We start from the raw sequence: 18,240 nt of genomic DNA, 5'->3' as shown, positions 1-18,240 counted from the left end.
CAGTGAGAGAGTTCGTGTTCCTGGAGCCTTTCTCCTAGTCTTTCCTTCCTCAATTAGTAGCGTGATAATCCAGCTATGGGGTTGCTGCTGCCTCTGCCTGGATAGTAAGAGGCTCAAAGAGCTGGCAACTCCCCACTCTATTTCCACTCAGCACAGGGCTCTGGGTAAGGCTCAGTCAGTCAGAGCTGCTAGCATAATCAGGCAGGCTTTCCGCCCACTCAAAGACCTCTGGCTCTGCCACTCTGTCCGGTAACACAAGTGGGCGCCCACCTCCGGGGCGCTTGGGAGGAAACTCTCACTCACTGTCTGCGACCAGGATATCTGGCCAGCAGTCTCACGCTCTGAGTGAAACCCCCAACCGCAGGGAAAAGTTGCAGCGTTGTAATTGAGTCTCGCTCCGTCCCCGTGCGCGACTTTTGCAAGGCGCTGGGGCGGCCCGAGATTCCGCTTTGGCCCACACAAAGGCCCCTGACTCTGCCCCTCTGTGCGATAACACGGGCGCGCACTGCCGAGGCACTCGTAGGAATCGCTCACTCCTTATCTGCGCGCGCAAACCAGGATATGAGGCCGGCTGCGAGGGAAACACCCTCCAGCACGGACAATCTCCACCGTTGGAATTAGTTCTCACTCCCTCTCGTGCGTGGCTTTCCCAGGGCGCTGGGGCTGCCCAGAGACTCTGCCCTCGGCCCACAGAAAGGCCTCTGACCCTGCCTCTCCGTGGGGCAACACGGGCACCCACTCTCGGGGCCTAGGAAGAAATTCTCGCCCACTAACTGCGCACCGACCAGGAGACCGGGTAAAATGGCCGCTCCGCTTGTCTTTCTTTGTTTGGGTTTGGCGCGAGTGTTAGCTTGTATTGCCCAGGTTGCCACAGGATCAGATTTTCCTCGGCTTGGATCACCGTGCCACAGCCTGGTTCGGCCGTTTGTGCCGCGGCGGCCTGGATCTATTCACCCCCTTTGCCCGCCTCAGTTTCTATATTCACAGTTACCAGAGAAAGCCGCCCTGTTTAGGTTAGTGAGGAAGGCGGAGCATTTCTTACTCCCTATTTCCTTCGGGGTTTGGTTATATATTTAGCCAATTTTTCACTCAATCATACCTTTGGGTGTATTGCGAAGCATCTGGAAGCTTCAAGTATAGGTTTTTCTGTTTCTGGTTGAAGATCTTGTTGAGTTTTGGGGGAGATTTATCGGTATCGCTTCCTACCCCGCCATTACTCTGACGTCATCATCCTTCTTTTATTTTTTGAAAGATTTTGATAAGGATAGGTATCAAATCTTCTTTGAATGTTTGGTAGAATTTACCAGTGTAGCCATCTGGTCCTGGAAATTTGTTTTGGGGAAAGTTTTTGATAGTTGTGTCTATTTTCTTTTTTTTTATATAGGTCAATTTAGGTAGTACACTTCTTTGTGACTCAGTCTAGGAAGATTGTATAGTTCTAGGAATTTTCCATTTCCTCTAGATTGTTGAATTTGATGGCATATAATTTTTCATAATATTCTACTATAGTCTTTTATATATCTATGATGCCTGTGGTAATTTCTCCTCTTTCATTTCAGTTTTGTTTATGCAATTTCTTCCTCTTTTTATCTTAGTGAGTCTAGCCAATGGATTTTCAATTTTATTTTTTTCAAAGAACCAGCTCTTTGTTGTATTTATTTTTTATAGTTTTTTTTGTTCTTTATTTTATTTAGTTCTCCTCTAATTCTTATTATTTCCTTTCTTCTGCTGACTTTGGGTTGCCTTTGTTCTTCTTTTTTTAGTTCCTGAAGGTGTGATGTAAGGTTGAGTACATGAGAATCTCTTGTTTCTTGATATAAGCCTGTAATGATGTAAACTTCCCTCTTATTACTGCTTTCACTCCCTGACAGAAATTTTGATATGTCATGTTGTCATTTTTATTTGTCTATATATATCTTTTGATCTCTGCTTATACATATTTTTTTCTTTCACCCATTTTTTAAAAGTATGTTGTTTAATTTCCACAATTTTGTAGGTTTCTTTATTTTTTTTAACAGTTGAATTCCAATTTCAAAGCTTCATGATCAGAATATATGCCTGATATCATTTCAATCTTCCTAAATTTGTTGATGTTAGTTTTGTGGCCCAACATATGGTCTATCCTTGAGAATGTTCCATGCAAGCTGGAGAAAAATGTATAATCTGACATTTGATTGAAATGTCCTGTAAATATCTATTACATCCATTTGATTCAGAGTGCTATTTAAGGCTTATATTTCTTTATTGATTTTCTGTTTGGATGATCTATCTAAAGCCATTAATGGTGTGTTGAAATCTCCAAGTATGATTGTGTTTTGTCTGCTTCTATTCTTAGATCAGTTAGTAGCTGTCTTATATATTTTGGTGCTCCCTGGTTTGGTTCATATATATTAAAAAGTGTTATGTCCTCTTGATACAATGTCCCCTTTATCATTATGAATTGTCCATTTTTGTCTCTGGTTACTTTTGTTGTCTTGAAGTCAGCATTGTCAGTTATGAAGATGGCTACACCTGTTTTCTTTGGATATTATTTGCTTGGAGAATTGTTTTCCAATCCTTCACTTTGAATCTACTTTTGTACTTGTAGCTGCTTAAATGTATCTCTTGAAGGCAGCATCTAGTTGTGTTTTGCTTTTTGATCCAATCTGATACACTGTGCCTCTTTATTGGTGAGTTCAGCCCATGTACATATAGGATAATTATTGACACTTGAGAATTTTCTACAGCCATTTTATATTTTATTTACTGGTAGTTCTGTGTCTTGTTTGGTTCTTCTCTTTTGTGTTTCTGTCAGTTATTTTTGTTTGGTGGTATTCAATACCTCTTTCCCCTGTGTTTTCTTTCTTTTAGCTGTGAATTTCAGTGGTGGCTTTTCTTTTTTTTATTTTATGAATAAATTTTTATTTTAATAGGGTGACATCAATAAATCAGGGTACATATATTCAAAGAAAACATTTTCAGGTTATCTTGTCATTTAGTTCTGTTGCATACCCATCACCCAAAGAGAGATCATCCTCCGTCACCCTCTATCCAGTTTTCTTTGTACCCCTCCCCCTCTCCCTCCTTCCCTCCCCCCACCCTCCATAACCACCACACTCCTGTCCATGTCTCTTAGTCAGTGGTGGCTTTTCTGTGGGTTGTTGCCATTAGGTTATTAAAAGGAAAATGTTCATATGTACCATATGTACAAGGTCTTTCTCTTATAATGCTTTTGCACTCCATCCCCCTTTACTACTGCAGATCTTTATTCTCTCCCCTTTTATGTTATTGTTGTCACAGATTATTTTTGTTTTTATTATGAGCTTGTTGGACCTTTTACTTGAAGTTTTGATTTTTTGGTTCTTTGCATCTGGTTGTATAACCCCCTTGAGTATTTCCTGAAGTGGGGGTTTTCTGGTGATAAATTCCCTCAGAATTTAAGACATTTTCCGTATGTCTTAAAAGTTTCTCTTTCTCCTTCAGATTTGAAGGATAACTTTGATGGATATAATGTTCTTGGTTGGTAAATCCTCTCTTTCAACATTTTAATATTTGGGTCTATTCTCTTTGGGCTTGTCGAGTTTCTACTGAGAAATCTGATGATAACCTAGTGGGCTTTCCTTTATATGTTATGTTCTTCTTTTCTCTAGCTGCCTTGAGTACTCTTTCTTTGTCATTGATTTTTGACAAATTTATTTATTTGTTTGTTTGTTTATTTATTTATTTGTATTTTTCCGAAGTCAGAAGCGGGGGCATGAGGAGGAGACAGACAGACAGACTCCTGCATACGTACAACCAGGATCCACCTGAAATCCACCTGGCATGCCCACTAGGAGCGATGCTCAGCCCCTTTCAGATGTTGCTCAGCTGCAATCGAAGCCATTCTAGTGCCTGAGGCAGAGGCCATGGAGCCATCCTCAGCACCTGGACCAACTTTGCTCCAATGGAGCCTTACCTGCAGGAGGGGAAGAGAGAGACAAAGGGAAAGGAGAGGAGGAAGGGTGGAGAAGCAAATGGGCTCTTCTTCTGTGTACACTGACTGGCAATTGAACACATGATTTCCTCATGCCTTGCTGATGTTCTATTACTGAGCCAATTGGCCAGGCCCAACAATTTTATTTATGATGTGCCTTTGAGTAATTCTGTTTGAGTTGTGGTAACTCGGCATTCTGTTTGCTTTTTGGCTTCAAGGCTCTAACTCTTTCCATAGGCTTGGGTAATTTTCATAAATTATTTGTTTGAATAGACTCTCCATTCCCTTCTCCCTCTCTTCTTCTTCTGATATACCCATTATTCTTATATTCCTCTTTCTGATGGAGTCAGATGATTTTTATAGAACTCTGTTTTTTTAGTTTATGATCTCTCTTCTTCTCTCTGTAGCATCTTTAGTTGCCTATCTTCAATGTCACTAATTCTTTCTTCTGTCAGGCTTGTTCTTTTAGCAAAACTTGCTACCTCAGCCTTCAATTCATGTATTGAGTTCTTCATCTCTGTTTTTAAAGTTTTAATCTTCTTGGTGAGATATTCATTTTGTTCATTAATTTGTTTTCTGAGCTCATTATGTTGCCAATTGTTGTCTCTCACATCTTGTTGAGTATTTTCAGAACATCAGTTTTGAATTCCCTATCATTTAATTTCAAAATTTCCATGTGGTTGAGATTGTTTTCTGGAGATTTTTTTTTCTTTCTGAACTATGTCTGTCTTGTGTAGCCATGGTATTCATTTCCTTCTCTCTTGATGGCACTTGAGAGTGGTATTGTAAGAACACTAACAAAAAAAAAACCTAAAAAAATAAATAATTAAAATAAAAATACAATAAAAAATATAAAAAAATTTTTTTAAATTATGTCAAGAAGAAAAATCACAGGAAAAAATATCAAAGGCAAGCAAAAAAATTTTAAAAAACCCACAAAAACAAGAATAAAAATATAAAATTTAAAGATGAAATTCAAAAGAGCAAGAAGAAAAAAATAAGGGAAAACAGAGGAAAAAATAAATTTCAGTTTTGAGAGATTTTTTTTCTAGTAGGTGTCACTGTACAACTTTTAGATCTGTGAAGTTCCTTGGGGTGCCCACCACTGAGATGTTACTGCCACAATGATTGGGTGGGGCCACAGTCACATTGGTTGCTAAGGCATATTGTGAGGACTTTACAGCTTTGGCTTTATGGCTTCAGCTTTCCACTTTACAGCTCTAGCAATGGTGATCTCAGGCTTCCAGGTGCCACTTCTTGCATCTCATCAGGCCTAGGGAATAGACATGGAGCACATTTGTTCTACAGGGAAAAGAGTGGCTCTGGAGAACTAGCTGTGGAGTTTGTCTCTGCCACTGTGTGTACTGCAAAATGGGGGAGGTGGGATATGGGAGGTTGGGGGTTTTCCCTTTAGCTTTCTCTGTCTCTGCCAAGTGTGAGTGAGTGAGCCAAGTATGCATGAACCTGCACTCTTGCTACTTTGGTTTATTTCCCCTTCTACCCCTCTATCACACCATTCCTCCTGGCAAAAGGAGACCAGTCATTCTGCGTTTCCCTCTCTATATGCCTCAAACAAAATCCAGAGTGCCCACGTTTCCCTTTTCTCCATAGTCTAGCAGAGAGAGAAAAAATACAGTCACTCTGGGTTTATCTCCTCTTCTCTCCAAAGCCAATATGAATGCATTTTATCTTCCACTCCCCTTTTCACCCCATCCTACCTTTAGTTCATTGCATTGGTGGATTTTTCAGGTATACCTGTGAGCCCAGCTGGGGTTCCTTCACTGTGTTATAGTTGTTCAATTTGTTGAAATTTCAAGGGAGAGATAAGGAATATCTCTCATGCCATCATCACTCTGGTGTCATCTGAGTTCTTACAGTTTTCCAGCCACGATTAATAAATAAAACTTTGGCATAAATCCAATAAAATAGTACTCAGCCATAAAAATAATTATATATTACCATTTATGACAACATGGATGGACCTTGAGAACATTATACTTAGTGAAATAAGTAAATTAGAAAAGCTAAGAACTATATGATTTTATACATAAGTGGGATATAAAACTGAAGCTTATGGATATAGATTAAAGTTAAGTGGTTACCAGGGGAAGGGTGGGAGAAGTATAAAGAGGTACAAATACACAGTGACAAAAAATGTTTTGACTTTGGGTGATAGGTACACAACATAATCGACAGTTTAAATGCTATAAAAATGTTTATCTGAAACTTATGTATTCTTATGGATCAATGTCACTCTATTAAATTTAATTTTCTAAGTAAAGAAAAAGATTATGGAAATAAAAGTCTCCACACTACTACAGTAATTTTCTTATTGTTTGTTTCATTCTCTCACACAGATTAGACATGTTCTATGAGCTAAAGTGTGCTCACTTGGCTAAATCAATTTTCAAAAATGTACTTTCTCCTGATTATGAGCATTTATAATCCATTTTCCCCAATTTTCAGAAAAGAAAACAAAATTAAAACATCTTAAAACATTGTGCTTGTACCACAAGCAGAAAGCTCAGTTGACATAAACATTAAGCATGACTTAGATAAAAGTTATTATTTTAATATTTATGGCTGGTATTAAATAATTTTTGTTGTTTCTTCTCCTAGATCCACATGTCATTAGATTGATATTTGTACTCAGAAACAAAATATAGCTGTGTGATAGACTGAGAAACAAGAGAGTAGTCTTACTGTCTTGAAAACTTTAAGAAATGTCTTCAAATGGCAGATCCACTATGCTTTTGTGTGACACTAAGGATAAAAGTGCTTTCCCAAGAAAAATTTATATTAACAATGATGTGAATGAAATATAAATTTATTACTACTATAAAATATAGCCTAAAGGTGTCATTCAGTAATCATCTAACTGAGTCGTGGACCCAAGCTTGAGGATTTTTACTTCAGGTTAAAATAGAGCTGCATGCCTGACAGAAAAATCTTCCTTTAATTAAGAGGAAGCAAGAAGATCTGACCATCTCCTTTTATTTTTCTTATCTAAATAGGGCTCAAAGCAAAAGAACTTTGTGATTGAAAGTTAGATTCTGCCAAACAGAATTAAATTTAACCAACACACGGATAATAGTAAAAAGACATACAGGTGAGATTTCTGAATACACAGTTTGGAAGGAATCACAAACAGGTGGTTGTCCCAAGGGAGTCAGTTACTATTGTGGTTTGGTCTGTAGGAGTAATGGAAGGAATAGGTGTGTCCATGATGAACACATGGGGCATGCTGACTGACACTCGATATTGCTTGTTTGATATCTCTATTTTTGTCTGAACTTCAAATACTATTTCATTGTGCTATGAAAAGAGCAGAAGGTCTTGAGTTCTCTGATTGGTTATTGTTTTGAAAAAGAAAAAAATTGCCTTTCTTTTTCTCTCTTTGGCATTAAATCCCAGTGGACGTTTGAAAAGCATTTCAAGTCAAGGTATCTGTGCCAAGGAACTTTTCAGTCTGCTATTTCTGACTAAGGTTTTATGTTTTCACCTTCTTACCAAAAACTGCAAATAAAAGGCTAAAAAATGTTTTACAAAATGGTTCAATGTTTACACTTGATTTGAACTCCTAGACAAACTCAATTTCTACCTTTAAGGTATTTATCAAAAGGAATATTGAAGCCTGTGCTAAATGAGTCTTGGATTTCACCCCAAATGAAAAACTATATTTATAATAGTATTTCATAGAAAAATCTCACAGTACATTTTATCTATACAATTCAACTTATTAAAATATAAAAAGATTGTCATTATGGGCCATATAAGATGCCAGGAGCTCAACTAAAACCTAGGACAAGACAAAATCAGTCATGAGTAATCTATTGTTTGCAATCTGGAAGAGATCAAACTATCATAGTCTGGGTAAGTTAAGTGTTATAACAAACACTCAACATTTTTAATGGCATAAAAAATTGAAATTTAATCATAGCTTACATAAAACTCCAGTACCAATAGATGTTCTTAATGAGGATGAACTGGTGGATGGACATTTTATTAATACTCTAGTGTGAATAGGCTTTATTAGTTGGGATGAGGGGTGATCCTGATAGATATAGCTGAAAGACAAATCTTTTGCTATCTTATGGGTCTTTTCTCCTCTAGATCCTCAACGATTCTACCTAGACATAGGAGACATCAAACAAAGAATCACATATGAGATGGTTTTAAGTCAGATCCAATGCATAAGGTGACCAAATTTTTACAATGAATAGGAGGACAAAAATAAATTGAAGAAAACAATATCATAATTAAAAGAAACATTTTATTCATATACTATAATATACTATAATATGATAAATGCATAATAAAAACATTTGTAATATTTTATATTTTAATTATGCTTACATGCCTATTATTTTTTAATAATAATTGTAAGAAAAAAGTACTAATTTAGTAAAACTAAATATCAAACAAAACCACTAATTTGGAGTGATATCCGGGTGTATTTATCATTTTCTAATTTAAAGAGTCTCTTTTATGCAACTATTTAATCAAAATGTGTTATTAATAGATATGGTTTGAGGTTATATTTCCAATTTAAAACTCAAATTTCAGGAAAATACTTGTAAATAAAATTATACATATTTGGAAATTATTAAATAGATAATGAATTAATAATGTGAATTGTGCTCATCTGTTTGTGATTGAATATTCACTGAGAAAGAAATAATTGTGAGTCTATAATGTTGTATGTGCTGTGTCATGTTTTTGTAAGAAGTACACAAAGCCATTAGCACACTCTGTATATCACATGCTCTCTCAAGGTCTCCTGTGCAGAGTACATGCATCTCACAATTGCTTCTCACCATACTGTACTATTCCTTGACAAATTGTCATGTCAGATACAAATACATCACATCACATGCAATGGATTGACTCTGCATCAATCAAATACGGATATTTGCAAATTAGTAATTCAATATCAAAAATAAGGACATGTAGGAGGAATTTATCAAGGGAGAACAAAACGTATAAAAGAAGGACTGTCCACCCTAAAGGAGGATGATTAGTCACCTTACCAGGGCAGCACGATTTGTATCTAGCTGTACTGCATTGTAAAGAATTCATTATATGCACAAACTATCTATATAATATAGTCTGGTTTAGTAACAGAAAGGAAAAAGAAACAGTTTGGGGAACAACAAGTTAGTTTCTGTGACACAAGGTAAAGTGATATGTGCTAAGGAAGAGCAGAGAGATGTCACAGCATCTAAGAGATATTGATAAATGAAATATGGTGGGCACAAGGTATCAATGAAGGCTTTTTAAATGGGATGATAACTTCCACGGAAACAGAAAGAGAAATATACTGATCATGTAAAAAACATTTGATAAAAAAATGGTCTAAACAGAAAAAAAACTCTGAAATAAGCAACAATCATTAGGCTAGGCTTTAAATTTTGTAATATAATTCTATGGAATTAAGATATAGGGTCTTTTTATGTTTCAGAGGTATGGATTTTTAAAAAATACTGTTGAGATTATTCTTTTTGCATAAATGTAGTATGTATGAGATATACAATTCTTCCATGGTGGCAGTGCCAGGTGAGCAGGCCAGTGCAGAGGACCATGGGACAGCCCATGCTGTGGCCCACCAGCCCATGTGCCCAGTGGTGCCAGTGCCCAAGCATCCAAGAAGGTGGCGGTGGCAGTGGCGAAGGTGGCAGGCCAGAAACAGACCACTCCTCAGGAATACAGAGGTCACACCTACTGGCCAAGAGTAGATAAAAGCCAGACTAGGAGTACAAATAATATTTATAATGGCATGTAGGCTCAGCTGAAGCAGCCACAAATTCTCGATTGCCTGTAGCTCCAAGGAGGTTGCTAAGGGTCAGTCATAAGTAGTGACCTCCACTGGTCTGTGTGAGGTTCTGGCCAGGGAGGTGCAGGGCTAGCACATTCAGTGACCAGATGCGCAAAGCATCAGCTCAGGGCCTAAAAACTCTAGTTAAAGTGGTATCCTAAGGAAGGGCTTTCACACCAATCCCAGCTAAGGCATACAAAATGCTGGCACAAATTGAAAAAACAGCAGTAGCAGCAGACAAGTAGCCCACAGTGGATTACAAACACCAGCTGAGGCCAACCCAAGAAGATCTAGAAACAACACAAATGAAAGCTGGCGGCAGAAAACACCAACCCTATACTCAGCTAGCTACACAAACAGCACATCCAAAGGAGCAGTCTATACAGAGACAAAATGAGAAAACAGAGAAATCCCCAGAAAAAAGAACTGAATGAAAGGAAATAACCAAGATACCGGATGCAGAGTTTAGAATAATGATTGTTAGGATGCTCAAGGATCGTAGAGCAAGAATGGACAGACATAATGAGCACCTAAGTAAAGAGATAGCAATAATCAAAAAGGACATTGAAATCACAAAAAAGAATCAGACAAAAATGACAAATACAATATCAAAAATGAAGAATACACCAGAAGGAATTAAAAGCAGGCTAAAAGAAGCAGAGGATAGAAACAGCGATTTAGAGGCCAAGATAAATGAAAGCATGGAAGCAAAACAGCAAAAAGAAAACAGGATAAAAAGTTTGAGGAAACTCTAAGAAAGTTCTGTGAGAACATAAAGAGAAACAACATCTTCATCATAGGTGTTTCTAAAAGAGAAGAGAAAGAACAAGAGATAGAGAAACTTGTTCAATCAAATCATAGCTGAAAACATCCCTAAATTGATGAAGGAAAAAGTCACACAAGTTTAAGAAGCACAGAGAATCCCATTAAAAAGGAACCAAAAAGAACTGCACAAAGACACATCATAATTAAAATATTAAAGCTAAGAGATAAAGAATGAAAGAATACTAAAAGCTGCAAGAGAAAAGCAGTCAGTCTCCTACAAAAAAGCCCACATAAGGAGGACACCTGACTTTTCAACAGAAACACTTGAGGCCAGAAGGGAATGGCAAAAATATTCAAAGTAATGCAAAACAAGAGCCTACCATCAAGACTTCTTTATCCAACAAAGCTAGCATTTAAAATTAAAGGAGAAATAAAAACTTCCCAGGCAAAAATAAAAAAAAACAACTCAAGAAATTTATTACAACCAAATCAATGCTGCAAGAAATGTTAAGGGGCCTGTTGTAAGCAGAACAAAGGGGGAAAAGAATATAGCAAAAGAGGAATACAGCTTTAAGGAATAAAATGGCAATAAACTATATATCAATAATAACCTTAAATGTAAATGTATTAAATGCTCCAATCAAAAGGCATAGGGTAACCATGTAGATGAGGACCTGTACGTATGCTGTCTACAAGAGACCTACCTCAAAACAAAAGATATGCATAGACTGAAAGTGAAGGGATAGAAAAAATATTTCATGAAAATGAAAAAAAAAAACACTGGAGTAGCAATGTCATACTTTTATCTGATAAAATAGACTTTAAAACAAAGGCTATAGTAGAGAAAAAAGGTCACTACATAATGATAAAGGGAGCAATCCAACAGGAAGATATAACCATTATAAATATATATGCACCTAGTATAGGAGCACTTAAATATATAAAGCAGATTTTGGTAGACATAAAGGGTGAGATCAACAGCAATACTATAATAGTAGGGGATTTTAATACCTACTAATATCAATGGATAGATTCTCAAGAAAGTTAACAAAGAAAAAGCAGCCTTAAAGGACACACTAGATCAACTGGATTTAATAGATATCTCCAGTACATTTTACCCTAAAGCAGCGGAATATACAATCTTTTCAAGTGCTCATGGTACATTCTCTAGAATAACCACATGTTAGGACATAAAATGAGTCTAAATAAATTTAAGAAGATGAAAATTATATCAAGCATCTTCTCTGATCACAATGGCATGAAAGGATAAATCAACTACAAGAGAAAAACTGAAAAACATTTAAACACTTGGAAACTAAAGAGCATGTTACTAAATAACAAATGGGTTAACAATGAGATCAAGGAAGTAATCAAAAATTTTCTTGAATCCAATGAAAATGAACATACAGCAACTCAAAATTTATGGAACACAGCAAAACAGTCCTGAAAGGGAAGTTTGTAGCATTACAGGCATACCTTAAGAAGCTAGAAAAATCTCGAATAAACAATTTAACCCTGCATCAAAGAACTAGAAAAAGAACAGCAAGTAAAGCCCAGAGAAAGTAGAAGGAAGGAAATAATAAAGATCAGAGTGGAAATAAATGACATAGAGGGAAAAAAAACTAATACAGAAAATTAATGAAACCAAGAGCTGGTTCTTTGAAAAGATAACAACATTTATGAATGTATAACCAGATTCACCAAGAAAAAAAGAGAGAGGACTCAAATAAAATTAGTAATGAGAGTGGAAAAGTAACAACTGACACAGCAGAAATACAAAGGATTATAAGAAAATACTATGAAGAACTGTATGCCAAAAAATGGGACAACCTAGATGAAATAGATACATTTCTTGAAAAAAATAGTCATTCAAAAAGCAATCTCAAAGAATCAGAAAAACCTAAACAGACCAATTACAACAAATGAGATTGAAACATTATCAAAAACCTCTCAACAAATGAAAGTCCTGGGGCCAGATGACTTCACAAGTGGATTCTACCAAATATTCAAAGAAGACCTAACTTCTATCTTTCTCAATCTCTTTCAAAAAATTTAAGAGGAGGAAAGACTTCCAAGCTCCTTTTATGAGGTGAGCATAATCCTCATTTTAAAATCAGGCAAAGACAATACAAAGAATAAAAACTGCCCAGGCCAGTAGGCACAGTGGTATAGTGTCAGGCCAGCATGTGGAAGTCCCAGGTTCTATTCCTGGCCAAAGCACAGAAGAGAAGTGCCCATCTTCTTCACCCCCCTACCCCCTCTCCTTTTTATCTCTCTCCTCCCTTCCTGCAGCAAAGATCCATTGGAGCAAAGTTGGCCTGGGCACCTAGGATGACTCCGTGGTGACCACCTCAGGTGCTAAAATGGCTCCAATTGCATGATCACAGTAGAGCAACACCCCAGAGGGGCCGAGCATCACCCCCTGGTCACCATGCCAGGTGGATCTCGGTTGGGCGCATGAGGGAGTCTGTCAATCTGCCTCCCTCCTGCTTCTCACTTTGGAAAAATACAAAAATACAAAAGAAAAAAAGAAAACTATAGGCCAATATCCCTGATGAATTTAGATGCTAAAATTCTCAAAAAAATATTAGCAAACTGGACCCAGCAATACATGAAAAAAATCATACATCATGATCGAGTGGGATTTCTTCTGGTGAGGCAAGGCTGGTACAATATTCTCAAATTAATGTGATTCATCACATAAACAAAAGGAAGGTGAAAATTACATGATAATATTAATAGATGCAGAGTAAGCTTTGATAAAATCCAGCACCAATTTATGATCAAAACTCTCAGAAAACTAGGAATAGAGGGAACATACCTCAACATGATAAAGGCACATCTATAACAAACCCACAGCCAACATTATAATTAATGGGCAAAAATTAAAACTAATCCCCTTAAGATCAGGAACAAGGCAGGGGTACCCCCTTTCACCACTCTTATTCAACATAGTGCTGGAAGTCCTAGCCACAGCATCAGAAAAGAAGAAGAAATAAAAGGCATCCAAATTGGAAAAGAAGTAATACTATCATTATTTGCAGATGATATGATACTGTACATGGAAAACCCTAAAGTCTCAGTCAAAAATTACTGGACCTGATAAATGAATTCAGCAAAGTGGCAGGATATAAAATTAATATTCAGAAATCAAAGGCATTTTTATACACCAACAATGAACTGTCTGAAAGAGAAATTAAGGAGAAACAATCCACTTCACTATTGCAACCAAAGAAATAAAGTAACTAGGAGTAAATTTAATGACTATTACTCAGAAAATTATAAAACATTGATAAAAGAAATTAAGGAAGATACAAACAAGTGGAAGTATATACTGGACAGGAAGAATAAACATCATTAAAATGTCTATATTAACCAAATCAATTTATAAATTCAATGCAATTCTATTAAAATATAATGGTATACTTCAAAGATATAGAACAAATATTCCAAAAATTTATATGGAACCAAAAAAGAACACAAATAGCCTCAGCAATCTTGAAAAGAAAGAATAAAGTGGGAGGTATCACACTTCCTGATATCAAGTTATACTACAAGGCCATTGTACTCAAAACAGCTTGGTACTGGTATAAAAACAGGCATATACATCAATGGAACAGAACAAAGAACACAGAAATAAACCCACACCCTTCTGGACAATTGATATTTGACAAAGGAGATAAGAGCGTATAGTGGAATAAAGACAGTCTCCTTAACAAATGGTGTTGGGAAAATTGGACAAGTACTTGCAAAAAATTGAAACTAGACCACCAGCTTACACCATTCACAAAAATAAACTCAAAATGGATAAAAGACTTAAATGTAAGTCGTGAAACTATAATCATCTTGGAAGAAAACGGGCAGTAAGCTCTCCTACATCTCTTGCAGCAATATATTTGCTGTTTTATCTTGAAGGGCAAGTGAAATAACAGGATAAACAAATGGGACTATATCAAACTAAAAGGCTTTTGCACAGCTAAAGACAATATGAACAAGAATTAAACGACAACCCACACAATGGGAGAAAATATTCGACAATGTTAATAACCAAAATTTATAAAGAACTTGTAAAACTCAACACCAGGAAGGTAAAAAACCCAATCAAAAGATGAGCAGAAGAAATGAATAGACACTTCTCCAAAGAGGACATATAGATGGCCAATAGGTCTATGAAAAGATGTTCAACATCACTAATCATTAGAGTGGGGGTCCCCAAACTATGGCCCGCGGGCCACATGCGGCCCCCTGAGGCCATTTATCTGGCCTCCGCCGCACTTCCAGAAGGGGCACCTCTTTCATTGGTGGTCAGTGAGAGGAGCATAGTTTCCACTGAAATACTAGTCAGTTTGTTGATTTAAATTTACTTGTTCTTTATTTTAAATACTGTATTTGTTCCCATTTTGTTTTTTTACTTTAAAATAAGATATGTGCAGTTTGCATAGGGATTTGTTCATAGTTTTTTTTTTATAGTCCGGCCCTACAGCGGTCTGAGGGACAGTGAACTGGCCCCCTGAGTTTGAGGACCCCTGCATTAGAGAAATGCAAATTAAAACCACAATATCACCTCACACCAGTCAGAATGGTGCTCATTAACAAAACAACACACAATAAGTGTTGGCAAGGGTGTGGAGAAAAGGGAACCCTCCTGCACTGCTGATAAGAATGCAGACTGGTGTAGCCACTGTGGAAAACGGTATTGAGATTCCTCAGAAAATTAAAAATGGAACTGCCTTTTAACCAGCTATCCCACTTTTAGGAATATATCCTAAGAATACCAAATCACTGATCTAAAAGAAAAAATGCATCCCCATGTTTATGGCAGCATTGTTTAGAATAGCCAAGATCTGGAAACAGCCCATGGGTCTATCAGTGGATGAGTGGATTAAGAAGATTGGTACATATACACAATGGAATACTACACTGCCATGACAAAGAAGGAAATCTTACCTTTTGTGACAACATGGATAGAACTGGAAACTATTATGCTAAGTGAAATAAGCCAAGCAGAGAAAGAAAAATATCATATGACCTCACTTATTAGAGGAACCTAATGAACAATGTGAACTGAAGAACGGAATAGAGGCAGAGGTGGGATCAAAGGGACCAGAGCGACAGCAGTCAGAGGGAAAGGGCAGAAGAGGATGGGATCAGAGAAGGGAAAGAGATTAGTGAAATTCTATATACATTACACAGCGTTTTCGAGAGCAGGACAAAAATCCTGGAGGGAAGAGGAGATGGCATTGGGGGAAAGGGCTAAAAGGGGTGTAGAGGGGAACACAGTGGTGGTGAAGAGATCATTTTGGTGGGACCCTTGAATCTATGTAAACACAATAAATTAAAATCAATAAAAATTTAAATGAATAATTTTTAAAATAAAGATTTTCAATTCTTCTGTGGCAGCTAGTCCCAGAAACAGTAGGATAAACATGATTTGCTTTAATATGACTGCCAGTGTTTGATTCTCTTAACATTTTATGGGGCACCCAGTTCCACAAAGACCAAAGAATAGGAATTTTGAAATGTCCTGGGTAATTTCAGGAAGCAGCAGACTAAGGCATTCAGTAGAGTTGAAACAGATGTTGTAGGAAGGCACTTTAGCCACTTTATGTAGATATAAAAACCTAAATTTAAAATTTTAATGAATAGTCTATATCTTCTACAGCTTTATAGAATGTGTAGAAATGTCTGTGTTGATTTTTGACATTTTGTAATTTCAATTAAAGATTGTATCACATAAAACTTATCCCAATTTCTTATTAACATTCTTGCCGTTTCTCTTCTTTGTCTCAACCCCCAGCCCTGAAAAAGGAATGGCAGAAATATGATATCTTGAAGACAATTTAGGGTTTGTAATACTTTTTAAAATAGTTTTTTATTTCTTTCTAATTAGGCTTTGAACTTCCTGAGGCCAGGGACTGTGTCTGAGAACACCTACAGTGGCTAACACAAGGTGAGTCTACAACACATCTTAAACCCTGCCTTCTTTGAGTCCTTGCACCTAATATAGTGACAGATATGTAGCTGGCCCTCAACAAATTCTTGTTAGGATGCATGGATGGATAAATGAATGGATGGATGGATGGATAGAGTATCTAAACAATATCTTCTATTCACCTGGTTTTCCTTTTATTAAATGTACTAGAAATGAGTTCTTAACTATGGATGACCAGTTTTTTGGTTTTTGTTTTTTTATAAATAGAATTACCATACAATGGAACCAGTGGAATAACTAGGAAATAATATGTCAGTGAGGAATTATTTTTTAAGTTCTAAATCATGAATGTGTGGAACATCCAACAACGGGTTATAGTTTTGAACTAGAGTAGCAGATGTCTATAGATTTAAATGCCGAATTTAGCAGCTGCTGCTATGAAACTATTAGCCCTCAGCGGTGGTCTCACCTATATACTTTATTTTGGTCTTCTGGAATCTACAAAACTATTTACTGTTATGAGGGAATAAAGTGAGAAAACAGATTTGCAAATAAATTAGCAAATTTTTAATTGTCTAATCTCTGTTAAATAGTAACAGTTATGTTATGCATTCAGTTCTTACTATTTTATAAGAAATATTTTGTTATCAACACAGTTTTCGTACCTTATATATCCTTGCTTTACATATTTCATCTATCATAATAACACTTTTTAATAAAAATTCTCTGCCACATGTGTTTTTTCTTCCAATTGCAGTTTAATAGTGTGCTTCTAATTTTGGAATGATAATTCTTTGAAATAAATAACTCCTATGCTCTCTCTAAGATATTTGATCTGTTTCTCACCACTTAAAACTATTATGAGGAGAAAACAACCCTGTGAATTACTATAAAATAAACTCAATTTATTTTTAATTTATGTTTCTAAATAAAAATTTTGTAAATAAAGGTTAAAAAGTTTTAAAAGTTCTTAGTATGCTCAAATACTCTTATCTGTTTAAAATATTGCATTTTCAGCTTAAAAAAAAGAATACCACCCCCCATATTTTCTGTTAACCTCAATTTTGAGTTGGTGTTTCTTAAGATTCTAAGAGGGAAAAAAAGAAATCTCTATATTTAGAAAAGTTACACAAAGGTCCTTCAAAAACCAAGATACTTTTGAAGTCAAATTAGATAAGAATAAAACAAACAAGCATGACAGATATGGGGTTGTAGTAAATTTATTTTAGGCTCTTTTGCTGCTTCCCATTTGGTTTCTAGTTGTTTCTATTTCATATATGATGATTCAGCTCACCCTCATAAAACTTTCTTGGATAACCCCAATCAAAATGATGTCTTCTTCCAAATGTCTATTTGTCTCTTCTCATAACTCCCTTAAGATTTTATTATTCTGCTTTATGATTTAGCCATTTGTGTAGAATCAGTTCCTATTTTCTGAGCACAATATGTTCCAAAGTTAATTTAAAAACCAATGTTTCTTTGTATTATTATTATTATATTTTGTCACATCCAAAGTACTTATTCCCATAGAACTAATAATATAAGTAATGTTCCTATTTTCTTTTAAGTTCTATTGCTGTCTGATCTAGTGCTTATAGAATTATTTCAAATATACTTCTACTGATGACATTGCTTCTTCAAAACAAATTGTTTTTATTTTAAGGGCAAATTATATAGACTTCTAAACCTAGACTTGTCTGGATTCTCTGCAACTTACTAGCTATTTGAATATGGGCAAATTATTCAAATATGTTCATCCGAGATTTCTCTAAAATG

General features: G+C 36.1%; 1 protein-coding gene across 4 annotated transcripts in view; it reads left to right on the top strand.

Annotated features, from left to right (window-relative positions):
- Positions 1-18,240, top strand: part of PTPRD (protein tyrosine phosphatase receptor type D) — a 2,510,439-nt gene that overhangs the window by 1,570,184 nt on the left and 922,015 nt on the right. For all 4 annotated transcript variants that reach the window (XM_066257235.1, XM_066257234.1, XM_066257236.1 and 1 more), the window contains one exon: positions 16,423-16,482. The gene's annotated coding sequence lies outside the window, so the exon portion shown is untranslated. The remainder of the gene's footprint in view (positions 1-16,422; positions 16,483-18,240) is intronic.

This window comes from Saccopteryx bilineata, chromosome 2, assembly GCF_036850765.1.
Source record: "Saccopteryx bilineata isolate mSacBil1 chromosome 2, mSacBil1_pri_phased_curated, whole genome shotgun sequence".
Lineage (NCBI taxonomy): Eukaryota > Metazoa > Chordata > Mammalia > Chiroptera > Emballonuridae > Saccopteryx > Saccopteryx bilineata.
The sequence above is the reverse complement of the archived record's forward strand: the minus strand, read 5'-3'. Positions and strand labels throughout refer to the sequence as shown.